Source organism: Sciurus carolinensis, chromosome 12 (assembly GCF_902686445.1).
Source record: "Sciurus carolinensis chromosome 12, mSciCar1.2, whole genome shotgun sequence".
NCBI lineage: Eukaryota > Metazoa > Chordata > Mammalia > Rodentia > Sciuridae > Sciurus > Sciurus carolinensis.
The window spans coordinates 31,331,961-31,346,533 of NC_062224.1; the positions used below are offsets into that span (position 1 = coordinate 31,331,961).

The following is a 14,573-nucleotide window of genomic DNA, read 5'->3' on the forward strand; positions in this document are numbered from 1 at the left end:
TGAGACTCCAACCCTGTGGATATTATTAAACACACAGAATTAACAGAAGAGGTTTACTAGATTTAAAAATAAAATGTATTTTAAGGGAAGTTTACATTATGGGAAATATAGTCTAAGGTATTCCATGTAAAGAGAGATTATAGATAAAGGAAATTTGCAACTGAACTATCTAAATAAATTTCATTAATGCAGTTTTCATGATAGAATATACTTACCCCATGCATTTACCTAAAAAGTATTCCCCTAAAAGTCATAGGGGTTATATTTTGTGTTAAACCACTCTTGTCTTTTAGGGAAGGAGCCATATCATGTTGATAGTGGTAATACTAGTTATGAAAATCCAGACAAACGAGTGGACAAATTCCCAAAATAGCAAATTGAAATTCCTTGACAAAATAGGTATGGAACCCTAGAGACATAACCCAGATGTGAAATGTATGAATTAAAATCCTGAGCCTATGAATCAAGTTCTAGAATGGATGGATTTCTGAGATACCAAAATGATTTTTTTTTATTAATTTTCACCATAGAAAAGTCTTTTGACTATGTTAGTGCTGCAAATGAGAAAACAATTCAGGGGGAATATATACAGAAGAAATTTCACATGAAAAGTAAAAGACTGATGTTAAGTAAATAAAAATGCTAGGCATGGTGTTGTATGACTATAATCCCAGTTACTCAGGAGACGAAAGTAGGATGATCTCACTTTCAAGGTCAGACACAGCAACTTAGTTAGACTCTGTCTCAGGGAAAAAAAAAAAAAAAGAAACAGTACCCTTGACGTCAATCTCCACTTTATAAAAGAAAGACAAAAAAAAGAAAAGCCTGAAAAATGCCAACATCCCCCCCTCAAAAAAATAGGGGGGATGAGGAACAGAGTTGTGGCATGTAGAAACAAATCCACATGACTATTTATTTTAATAATTCAAAGAAGAAAGTATTATTTTTCTCTGTGCAAATTTATATCCCCAAAACCTGCCTATTCCTGACTACCTGCTGTCACCCCGTTGATCCAACAGATATGACTGCCAGCACCTGCTTCTCCTGTTCTGTAGGTTTTCAAAATTAGTCATGCTTGGAAAGCTAAGTAGTTTGTTCCACCCTGATGTTGTGTCACGTAGTTGAAGATGAACACATGTCCTGTGAAAATCTACTATGTACTTGAAATAAGAGAAAATCACATCGTGTAGTCACGTGATTATCTTCCAGAGAGGTTTTAAGGCCTGTCAATGCAGTGTTAAACACAAAAGATGCTAAAAGTATCAGAGGCTACATCTGCACCAATTAGTAAAAATGTAATATCATGGTTTTAAATGCAACATTAAAAATGAACATTTTAATCCTAGAATTGTGAAATACAGATTAAGCATCCTGATTTAAAAATAAAAAACACATTTCAATGTTAACTAATTAGTTATTCACACAGAATCTCTTTTTATCTTTAACACAAATATTTGAGTTGAGTCAAATATTTACTTTCTGTATATTAAATTGTAATCACAACTTTAATGAACTGCATCATAATAAAACAAAATGAAGAAAGGAGCACACGTGTAATCTCAGCTACTTGGGAGTCTGAGGCAGGAGTATCGCAAGTCAGAGGCTAGCCTCTGCAACTTAGAGACACCCTGTCTCAAAATAAAATAAAAAGGGATGGAGGTGTGTCTCAGTGGTAGAGAGGCTATGGGTTCAATCCCCAGTACCACACAAACATACCAAAAATAAGAAATACATAAAACTCTTCTGCATTTCTTTATCTTTTTGTTGTAAAACACCACGTAGCCTATATGGAATTTAACTTGAGGTATCCCCTGACTCTCACACAAAATATATTATACATTGGCAAAAAATAAAGAACGATAAAAGGAAGAAAAGAACAATAACTTCTCATAGTTATTTTTAACAACATGAAAATATTTTTGTTTTCCTACATATGCTTAATATTTAATTCAATAAGCATTTATTAAATATCTAAACCTAATATACTCTATTAACATTTATATTAATTAAATTCTCACTTTTACTTTATTAACTCAAATCCTTAGGGGCATAGGGGCTAAAAAGCAATAATATGAATACTTTATGAAAAGTAACATCACTACAAAATCACTAACTGTTAGGGAAATTACAACAAACAGCTTTAAAAATTTATTTCTAGGGCAACCCTTATTAGGTCACCTCTCACCTTATGGGAGCTCTGTCTCTTTTCTTCTCACTTGAATAAATCTTATTCTTTTATTCCACTCCTGAGGAAACAATGGAAAGGGGGAGAATAAAACAATACATAGTAAAATTAAACCAGGGAGATAAACAAAGGTTACTTAAAAACTTCAACTTTTTTGCCATGTTTCCCTGCATTATCATTTTTCACAGCACATATAACTACCAGATATATATATTTTTTAAATAACAGATTTTTGAGATATAATTGGCATAGGATTAAATTAACTCTTTTGTTTTTTATTTTGTTTTATTATTTTTAGTTACATACAACACCAGGATATACCCTGACATAATCACAAAAGTGCAACCTACTCCAATTAAGAACACCCACACTTCCCTTTCCCTTCCTCTCCCAACTCCATTGATCCCTTTTTAATCCATTTTCAGTTTACTTTGTTTGTTTTTTAATTAGTCTCCTGTGGTTAACCCAGTGCTGAGACCCACCATGCCACATCCATGCATGCACATATGAAAGGTCAGTCAGATTCATTCCACAGTTCTTCCCTTTTCCAATCACTTCTTCCTCCTCCTAAATTCCCTTCATCTACTCTACTGATGTTTCCTCTATTTTGATGAAATTCCCTCTCCCACTTTTTCTCCCCTTCCCCCTCTCTTACTTTTTCTCCCCTCCCCCTTCTCTTTCTTTTTGTATTACCTTCTGGATATCAGAGAAAACATTTGACCTTTGACTTTTAGGACTGGCTTATTTCACTTAGCATGATAGTCTCCAGTTCCATCCATTTACTGCAAATGCTATAAATACCGTAAGTTCATTCTTTTTATGACTGAGTAACACCCATTGTGTATATATACACTACATTTTCTTTAACCATTCATCTGCTGAATGGCATTTAGGTTGGTTCTATATCTTGTTATTGTGAAGTGTCCTGCTATAAATGTTGATATGACGGCATCACTGTAGTATGCTGCCTTTAAATCTTTTGAATATATTCTGAGGATATGGCTGGGTCCTATGGTGGTTCTATTCCTATTTTTTGAGGAATATCCATATTGCTTTCTGTAGTGAAAACTATAGAACACTAAAGAAATTGAAGAAAACCTTAGAAGATGGAAAGGCCTCTCATCTTGGATAGGCAGAATTAACATAGTCAAAATGGCCATACTACAGAAAGTATTATGCAGATTCAACACAATCCCCATCAAAATTACAATGACATTCCTTACTGAAGTAGAAAAAGCAGTCATGAAATTCATTTGGAAAAATAAGAGACCTAGAATATTCTAAACAATCCTTAGAGATAAGAGTGAAACAAGAGACTTCACAATATCAGATCTGAAATTAAATACAAAGTTATAATAATAAAAACACGATGGTACTGGCACCAAAACAGGCATCAAAACCAATAGGATAGAATAAAGGCACAGAGAAAAATCCACATAAGTACAGTTATCTGATACTAGACAAAGGTGCCAAAAACACACTTTGGAGAAAAGAGAGCTTTAACAAATGGTGGTGGGAAAACTGGAAATACATATGTGGAAGGATAAATTTAACCCTTCTCTCACCCTGCACCAAAGTCAACTCAAAATGAATCAAAGACATAGGAATTAAACCAGACACACTGCAACTACTAGAAGAAAATGTATACCCAACACTTTAGTATGTTGGCCCAGGAACCAACTTCCTTAAAAAGACTCCTAAAGTACAACAAATAAAATTAAAAATCAATAAGTGGGATGCCATCAAATTAAAGAGCTTATACATGCAAATAAAACAAGAGCATAAAGACAGATATATTTATTAATATATAATATATGTATCATATATGTTTATATTTATTATTATATATTATATATAAAATATATATTATATATTATTTATATATATTATATATAAATATATTATTTATATATATTATATATAAATATATATTATATATTATTTACATATATTATATATATAAATATATATATATATATATTTTAACTGTTGGTCTACTACCATTAGAATGTAAATTCTTTTGGATCAGGGATTTTCCTTATTCACAACAGACTATTCTAGAATACAGTGTGATATGTAACAGGGACCTGACAAATTGTTGAATCATGAATAATTGGTACAAGAAAAGTTGAAATGGAAAAATAAAATAAACAGATAAATGCTAGGATAGATAAATTGATATTTTGCCATATGGGTGAATGAACCCAGGGCCTCACCTATGCTAAGAAAGCATTCTACTCCTGATTTATTAACTCCAGGGCAAGAATATTCATTTCTGACAGAATAAAAGTTGCCCCCACAATGGAACCACCTTCAATATTTACATCTGTCAATATTACAATTGCATTTACCCTTTGATTCAGCAACACCAGGTGAATGAATTCAGCCTATAGGAGTACCTCTACATTTGACATTTAGTCAGGGTTATTTATGAAATTCCTCACGTAGGTGTCTGTTAAATGAAATATGACCATTCACATGATGAAATACAATGCAGTTGAGGGATAAATTTTAAAAAGAGTGAAAAGAGGAAGGCCTTTATGTGCCCATGTGGAAAGATCTCTGCTTGGCCTCAATTGTTTGGCTGTACTGGTCTGAGTCTCAGACAAACAGAACTCATTTGCTAGCACTACAAGAAGTCACATGAGCAGCACACCCTCAGTTTCTGGGTCTTCATATCCATGTAGATTTGGACCCAGAATCCCTACCATGGAAAAACCCCAGGAAAAACCACAGAGAATTCTTTGTATATGATATCAAAACCAACTTCATTAAAGAAATGAAGGAAGAATTTCCTTACATACACATTTTACAAATGAGGAAACTGAGGACCAATAATGAAAAAACCAAGGAAGATCATGAGTAGCATTGCCATTGAGAGCATGAATCTCAGATCACATTCTCCACAAGCCCCACCTAGACTTGTCCTATATTGATGGATTTGAATTTGTCTCTTACCTGTCCATTCAGACACCTACTCCCAGCTGAGCTCAGAATATGTGCCTGTGATCTGCTTCATGTTATTTAACACCTGCTTGAGTCATATTCTTGAAGGGGCAGGGACTATTCCCATGCAGTGATATATTCCCAAGCCTCTAGAACTGATTATGGCACAGAGAAGACTCTGTTTACTGTCTGACCCTCCCAAAAACCCTACATGGAAAGTGCTGTTATTTTACACATAAGAAGTCTCAGACACAAAGACATCTTGAGTTCATCCATTGATACTTTCATTCATTCACACATCAAGCACCTGTCTACTGTTAAATGTTGTATGTTGGGGAAAAAATGGTGAGCCTCCGATATGTTCCTTGCCTCGAAGTTCACAGCCTAACAGGTGGGACAGCACCACACCTACAAGCCATAGTGAGGCTTTAAACTGGAGCCTCCTGTAGAAAAAAAATTGGTACTAGTTCTTGAGTGAGCACTAGAACCCGTTACATAAATAGAGGTATCTCCAGTGCCAGAATTGAGGCCACCTCCATCACTAGGTCTTGTACCCTTTCTGGTACCAAAGGAAAGTGTGTATCATTTCCAGAGAAGATAGCTGTAGTACTGCTCCAGAACTTGTCTGAAATAGAGCAATCCCAGCACTTTCCCATATAATATCTTCTGTTCTAATTTCACACCCAGAACACCCAGTGGCTCTAGCATCCACCATAGTACCAGCCTAGAGCTAACTTCAACTCCCACTCCTGAGTTATAATCAGGGCCAAATCAAGTGCCATGGTCTTATGTGTATTCTTGGCTGGCAGCTATTTATTTTAATATTTCCTCTTCCATATTCTTTGTAGATTATCATATTTTATGCTTAAAATTTTACATAAACCAAAATTTAACCTTGCAATCATTTTTAATTGTACTATTCAAGGGTATCAACTATATTACTATCAACTCTATTTCCAGCATCAGCTTTGGAAAAATCTCAAGAACTAGATTCAGCTAGAGAAGCATTTAATGTGGTACCAACTATCAGTGGCCATAGGGCTAATTCACAATCATTTCTAGTTGCAAATCAGAACCTAGATCTCACTCTGCAGTAACCACAGGGAAGAGCTAGTTCTGGCACTGGATTTTTTTATCCCCCATGAAGGTGCAATTTTGTCTGTTCTTGGGCATCCCTGCTAGAAAGGACTCCACCTATAAAGTCTAGTACCAGGCATTTCGGCTGCTCTTGAACTTGAGCCAGCTCTGACCAACTGCACAGAAGAGTCTGTGCCAGTCTGGGGAGGTGTAGCCTGCTGTGACAGATAACTTGATGCCAATTCCTGAGTTCCAATCAGTACCTGCTCCATTGTCAAAATATTTCTTTGTTCTCCCTGAGACATTATCTTTTTATTTTTAATCATTTTTCTGTTGTGTACTTTAAGTATTAAATTTTAAAAGTTAAGAATTTACTAACTTTAATTGGGGGCATGAAGTCCATGCCTGGTGCTATGAAATCATAACCATTATCTAGTTGCAGAACATTTAATCACCACAAACAGATGCCCTATGTCCTTTAGGCAATCACTCCAAACTCCCCACACCCTACCCTGACAGCCATTAATCTGCTGTCTCTGGATGTCTCTCATTGGTCTGTAGATCACTCATGAGCACAGTTGATCATCCCTCTATTACTCTCCTCAGGAATGAAGTTTCATAAGCCAATATGTTCTGTGTCATGAATCCTACTATGCACTAGAAGTGACCCTTACCCATATGACAATCAGGGGCTAGCTTAATCCCCCAAGCATGAAGCAGGGTAACCTGATATTACCAAAAGCATCATCTCACTGATTTCAAGAATGGAAGAGTCACAGGTCCACCTTTCCCAGGTTCCATCTGACTGGTGGCTAAGCACTTAAAATCAAAGTTCACCAGGCTGCCTTGGCAATTTTTGCCACCCACCATCCCAGCTCATTCCAGACTCCAGTTTTACCTGAACTTCTCCTGCTGCAGGGAATAATACTGTTTTAGACAGATTTTTTTACTGCTTAGACTAAAAGAGGTCATGGTTTCAGATGTCTTAATCCACAGACAGTCAGTTCCATTCCTTGGAGCTCCAGGTGAGATAGAACATCATGACCAAAGTGTATGTGGAGGGAAGCAGTTCACATGATGATCATAATTCAGAGAGAAAGAGAGAGAGAAAGACCACTTTCCAGATACAAAATATATACCCCAAACGCATGCCTTCAATGACCCACCTCTTCCAGCCACATCCTACCTGCCTTCAGTTACAACTCCTTTAATCCCTATGGTGGGTTAAGGCTCTCATAACACAATCATTTCACCTCTGAGCCTTCTTTTATTGTCTCACATGCTAGCTTTTTGGAGACACCTCACATTTAAACCGTAACAAACACCACCAGAAGACAGGCCATTCTGACCTCTGTGAGCCACTGGTAGCAGAAGTGCTTTTAGTGATATGGGAACAAGAAGTTGCAAGGACTTTAATCAAGGAGCACTGTCAATATATCAAGGACCTTCATGGTCCCAAGATCTACCCTAAGATTCCTCACCTTGCTGGTGAAGGTGCCCACCATGTGTGTCCACAGTTACCCAAAGCACCACTCATGCAGAGGTGTGACTGCAAAATTGATGCTCCCAGGTGACTGCTAGGTTCTAGCATATAACCAGGACAAATGACACCCCCCACTCCCTATCTTATGAAGAGCTCAGGGGCAGCCACCCTATCAGCACCAAGGACATTGGTGACATGCTCAGTGTACCCTTGGCTGATTCTGCCAGCTGCTAAGTGTCAGGGATATACATGTGCTGTGTTCAAATCCCCTTATGGTCAGCAGAAGATGACTGAATACCATTCCCTTCAAGGCATTGTCTCCTGGTGTCAGATTTCCCACCCTGCACCCACCTCCACTGGATGATCTCTGAGATCATCTCCCCCTCTTTAACTTCCACCACATCTGTGATCACATCCACACATGAACTTCCGTGGGATGCTGCAGCCAAGGTTGCTTACTGTGACCCTCCATTCAGAATTTGGCCAGTGTTGTTCTCTATGCATCTGGCTGTAGGAGGTAAGAAAACAGAAATAATTCTGATGAGCTGGGAAGCAGGTGTGGTCTCCTCACACCTGTATGATCTCATGTTTGTATGCACCCATGTGCACATGCAAACACACATACATAAACACCATGCCCCTGGAGAGGATCTGGGACTATCCATGTGGGGATCAGAGAGGTGGTATATCCCATGCTGACCTTCCCTTGGATGCCCTGTGTCACCTCTGACCTTCTTGAGGAAAACCACCAGAAGTATCAAGGTCAAGGACTGACCCAGTATCTCCAGACTTGGATAAGATCCCCACTTCAACTTTTTCTGACACCTGAGCTGGTATGTTGGTAGACTGCATAAGAATATCACATTCTCTCTTGGTTCTCTTTAAAAGGGATCTGGTTGGGACTGGATATTGAATGTGTGTACTTGGCTACCAGGGTTCCAAGTTGTGTTTGGTTTATTATCAGGGAAATGAGGTCATTTCCTGGATTTCCTTACCTGAGTCTCTTTCTCAAACAAGCCCTCCTCAAAGCCCTCCTGGGATGCTAACTGTATCCCTCTCCTCATGACATGTGCACAGCTGGACACAATTACAAAAGCACACCCTAACCCACCATCCCCAGGCAAGACTGGGTGAACCATCACTCTATATCCCCAGACTTGGGGACACAGAGTTGGGTTCATACCTGCTCCTTCATTCTTTCAGATGTGTGACCCTGGACAACTTAATGTGCCTTTTAGGGCCTTCCCATTCTCCCAACATGTTCCCTGGGAATCATTATAGCATTTACTTACCAGGTTGTCATCTGGTGTATTTATGTTATTGGCTATGCCTTAAGGTTGGAATCACATGTTGCTAATGCACAAACTTAGAGATGGAACAATACCAAGAAGTGGAGAGAAAAAGAATGACATATAATTCAACCCAGACCTGAGTGCCACAGGGAGAACTAGGGAAAGTCCCTTCTTTCTTTGTTGGATTTCTCACTCTGCACCATGAGAAAGTTGAAGTGGCAGACCCTGAAATCATTTCCTGTGGAAAAAAAGAGCTTCCAATGGCTTTCCATGAGATGTAAAATTGGATTATGTGCCTCTTCTCATTGTATGATGTGGTGACCCCACAGAAATCCCAGGTACTTCCTGGTGCCTAAGACCTCTAGTACCCTCTCTTCTAGGTGGATCAAACCCAGCATCTGAGTTCCAAGAAACAGAAATTGGCAAAAGTCATGGACATCATCTCCAAAATTGAGTTATGTAAATCTGAAGTCCCTCTTTTGTGCTTTCCCCTCTCTTCCTTCTCTCTCTCTCTCTCTCTCCCTCTCCCCTTCTTTTTGTAGGGAATCAAGCTGAGATATTATGAATCACCCAGTGTCAGACCTCAAGGTCAAAGATTCAGCAGTGTCCTATACGACAAATTAAAAAGCACTACAGCTTACCCAAACTGGGTCATGCCAAAAACTCAGGGATAAACAGGTAAATCCTCTTAGCTCTCCCTCAGTGTAGGCCTTCTGAAAGAATTGTAGGCAAAGGCACCATCTGAGTTGGTCTGGAACCAAGTGCTCAGAAACTGTGACATCATCACTGTCTGTGGCTATTAGAACTAAGTTAGGGGGACACTGTCGTGTAGCAGTGGATGACTAATGTGGTCTCTAGGCCCTGGGGTCTGACATTGTCCTCCCAATTCTGCCTAGGCTCTCTTCAGTCTCCTTTCTGGCCTTCTTTCTAACCTCCTCCTAGGCCAAAGTCACTTTGTCTCTCAGTCTCTGCACACATGAATAGTTAGATACAGGTAACATAAAGAGAAACTTGGGAAATGGAAGAATATGATGAACACAGACTTGAATGCATCATATTTGGATTATCTGAGGTTCCATATGTGGGATGCTCAAATATAAATTGGATTTATTACAGAGTTCAAGAAAGTTATATAAGCTGAAAAGATCTGAAAAGTAGCAGAATTTCAAAGATGCCTGAACCAAATGAAATGACTTGAAGGGAACTTAAAATACTGAGGAAAGAGAATGAGTACAGAATCTGAGGAAACCCTAATATTTACTAAAAGTAGAAGAAAATAGCCTGCAAAAACCAAGATATGAGTTTCTGAATTCATAAATAAATAAATACTTGGATGTCTACTAATGACATATTCATAATTCTATGGTGAAAAATCTCCTTGATTATTCACAAAGAAATTGAGAAGTAATTTTTAAAGACTGTCCAGGTTTCCTGGTTCTGCATAAGGAACTTAGAAGTCATGGTTCCATCACTGCAAAATATAAAAATCTAAAGAGATTAAAAAGCCAGCAACTCTTCTTGGATCTAAAAATGAGGAGACACTTCCCTCAAGATTGGGAATATAACTAGGGGCCAGTGGTGGAGACTTGTAATCCCAGTTACTCAGGAGGATCACAAGTTCAAGGCCAGTCTGGGAAATTTATGAGACCTTTGGAAGCAGGCCCAAAATGGCTAGTTAGGCTCCCTAGTTGATGTTTCCAGCAGACTGTTATGTTTTTAGTGTGTTGCCAAGGCCATAATTCAGCTATGTTATGGTCATTGTGTAGTCAGTATCAGAAACACTCATAAACATTTGCTGTGAGCATGCCCCCTCTTATGTAACCATTTGTCAGTGTGCCTTCTTTGTTTGGCCTGCATATAAAAAGGGTCTATAAAAATGACTTTTGGAGGGGGTGCCTAATGGAACTGACTCTGGCTAAATGGAAATGATTGGGGGCCAAATCTAAAACTGGTTGCTGAAGGCTGTGGTGACCTTTGATGTCTACCATCCCAACTGCATCTTGCATCTTCTACCACCTACCAGGATTCCTGAACCTTGCTTGTAGGGCCTAAGCCTCACCCTCTGCTTGACAATTGGTGTAGTTAGCAGGATGTTCCACAGGTGAGAGATGTGCACAAGCACACCACCTCTATCTTCAGTGACTTTGCTCACTTTGAGAAGTGGCAGAAACAGCATGTAGCACTCAGTTGCCAATGTTCTATTAACATAGATTCCTGTGTAGAGTTGGGATACAGTAGATGGCTTCCCTATGAGCATAGATAAGACTTCTTTTTTCTTTTTAAGCTGACAAAAAATATTTCCTTATTAGTGAGTTCTACAATATTATAATACATAGAAAAAATTACAAATGAATGCAGACCATCTGGCAAAAATGAACTACGAAGAAGGTAAAACTTCCACAACTCAACCCACACAGGACAACACACTGGAGCTGATGCCAAAGACAACACCAAGCATACAGTTTTAAACTCTTCTTTCAAAGTAAATGCTAAACACATAAAAAACTGGTTTGTCCTTATTGTTTTGATTCTGTTGTTCCTTGTTGTACCACCACCTTCTGTTTCTGCCACTTCTCATAGTGAGCAAAGTCATTGAAGATAGAGGTGGTGTGCTTATAGGAAGCGATAGCTGTCAGCACTTGTTTGGTTTTTTCTAGGGTCACCTCCCGTGTGTCTCTGGAGTTTGTGACTGGTTTGTTGTCCTTGTTCTCTGATGTGCCAGAGTTGGTTATTGGGCACATTCTTGACAAAACTCCACTTTACATCAAATTTGCCCTTCCATTTGTCCTGATATCAGACCCCAGCACTGGTGCCATAGTCCACAGGGGACTTCATCTCAGCCACCCCACAGAAATGCCCCCTCCCCTTGACACTGAAGAGCAGTAAACAGGCCCCTGGCTACTCAGAGCACGGAAGGTGCTGTCCAGGCCCTTGTTGCCGTGTTCTGTGCTGCACCAGATTGAGTACTTAATGGAGCGGTGGATGTCGTCTTCAGAATAACTCTTTATGATGAACACCCATCTGCTTTTAAGGTTCCAATCAAACTCTTTAGGGTTGTAGCTATGGGCGGCTTTCAGTTTCTCAAGGACAGGGTGGGAGTACACACTGTGGGCAGAATTAGACTGGGTATTTCCAGGAGAGTTACTATCACTGCCAGCCCCTCCACTCTGCCCAAATGCAGTATTTCTGTTAGGAGGGGCAACCCAGCGGGTTTGGAGTGGTTGCTGAGGACTCTGATACTGTGGTGGGGCTATGGGGGAGGCTGAGTTGGGAGAGACCAGGCCACCTGTAGGGGCTGTGGAGCAGACTGGGGGACCAGTGCCTGCTGGGGGGCTGGGGCCTTTGGCACAGGCCCCTTGTTATCCCAGGTGCTGATGTCCATGTTATGCTTTATAGGTGGAGGAGGCAGTGCACCCCTGTGTACAGGCCCACTCTTGGTTTTCATTTTAGGCTGTGGTTTTGCAGGCTTGTTGGCAATGGCAGCTGATGAGGTTGATTTTGAAACTGGCATATTTACATCTGTCCCACCATTGCCAGAATGGACACCTGTCGGGGTACTGCAGGCCCCCAGCCCTTCGGCGTGGCCAAGATGGCACCTGGCAAGGTGCCAAGGAAGTGCTGAGAACAAAACCAGGTACCTCCAGCAGACTAATACTCTCTGCCAACAAGTGGCGTTATTTGAGGAAGTTAATGTGATTGGTCATGGGTCCTCGTGGACACTGCATGATTGCTATATCCACACTATTATGCTCCATTACTGTCCATGCTTTCCCCTCGTGATCTATAAGCTGATTGGTTGTTGTATGTAATGTAAGGCGCTTGCAAGAGCGGCCCGCGGCTGCTGGCCAGCCAGAAGAAGCAGACTGCAGAAAATAAAGAACTTGCCCCGATCCGGTTTCGTGTTTCTCTGCGGGCAGGAGACGCGATAGATGGTGCCGAAACACCCGGGAACGAGAAAAAATATAAGGGTAAGTTCACATAAGTTTTCAAATCAAGAAAAATTAGTCTGAGAGTTCAAAAGGTGAGACGTCTCGAGGTTCGCAGAGCAGCGACAATTCATCATAAGAGGTTCCCCAGAGGAGGGACAATTCATCATAAGAGGTTCCCCAGAGGAGGGACAATTCATCATAAGAGGTTCCCCAGAGGAGGGACAATTCATCACAAGAGGTTCCCCAGAGGAGGGACGATTCATCATAAGAGGTTCCCCAGAGGAGGGACGATTCATCACAAAAGGTTCCCCGTGGGAGGGACGAGTCAAGTGGTACCAAACTGTGTGCGTGTGTGAGTGAGCGTGTGTGTGTGCGCGCGCCTGTCTTTTGTTTGTGTGTTTAAACTAGTAAACTACCTCGTAGTCATGGGAACGGATCTGTCTAAGATTAGAATGCAGCGGCCTCTTAGAGAACTTTTAAAAAATCACGGAACACCATTGAAGGCAAACACGGCCTTCAAGTTCCTAGATACTGTAGAGAAAGTCTCTCCGTGGTTTTTAGACGAGGGATTATTAAATCTTCCTCAGTGGGAACAGCTAGGAGAGGATCTGCGTGACGCGGAGAGACGTGAGCCTTTGCCAGTGGGAACTCTGGCAATATGGTCACTTGTTAAATCTTGTTTGATGCAGCAAGGTAAATCAAAAAACCCTTTTAGGGATTTAAAGGGGCCTTTAGAAGAAGGAAGTCAGATCTTAGAAGAAATTAAAGAGGAACGATCATGTTCTCAGTCTTCAAAAAGAGTGGGAACATAATATAGTAGCCATAGTCCCCACAAGTATTGGGAGATAATTGTTTCATGATTTTCTGCATTCAAACCTAATCTGATTTCTCAACCAGGTAAAAAAAGGGTTAAAAAGTCCTGGGTGATCCTCCCTCCCCCCTGCCTGGCCTTGTCAAAGCCTACAATGGAATATAAATTACAGCAGTCTCAGGGGGAAGGAGGAGGGGTAACCTGAAAAAAAAAAAAAAAAAAAAAAAGGGTGTCCGTTTTAAACTTAACTAACTTATTTTCTAGGATTCTTTGTTTGTTTTGTTTTTCTTTAATGCTGTATTTTTGAGCTCATAATTTTGATCCTACATACCTAGGTTAATGATTTTTTTCTTTTTGATCAGTTCTATTTTTTATTCAACTGAAGTTTTTAAACATCTGTTTCATTGCAATGAACATTTACCTATAAAGTTACAAGGCCTTTGATTTTATGTTATCTGTATGTCGTGCTGTCTAATGTCATGTTTTGTCAAAACTGAGCGCTCTTAAAATTAAAATTTAAAAATGGATCCAAATACTTTTATTCACATGATTTAAAAAGGTTCAATTTAAATTGGGTAAACTAATAAAAGTAAAATATCTTTGAAAATAACTTGCAAGTCTCCAGGTGGTCAAACTAATGAAATGTTAATGTTAAACAATGTCTAATATCAATTGCTTCTAGGACTTTTCTTCAGCAGGAAAGAGGCAACGGATCCTGTTCAGGACACTTGTCTGATATCTTGGTTTTTATAAAATAAATAAATTGGAGTTAACATGTATGGGATTACTCAAATGTGTTTGTAGAGACGTCTGGTTAATTTACAAAGTTAAAATGCTAATTGTTAAATAA

General features: G+C 39.6%; 2 pseudogenes; one reads left to right on the forward strand and one right to left on the reverse strand.

Moving 5' to 3' along the window:
- Positions 1–14,573, forward strand: part of LOC124962348 (soluble calcium-activated nucleotidase 1-like) — a 914,602-nt pseudogene that overhangs the window by 764,498 nt on the left and 135,531 nt on the right.
- Positions 2,849–14,573, reverse strand: part of LOC124961182 (YTH domain-containing family protein 1-like) — a 30,599-nt pseudogene continuing 18,874 nt past the window's right edge.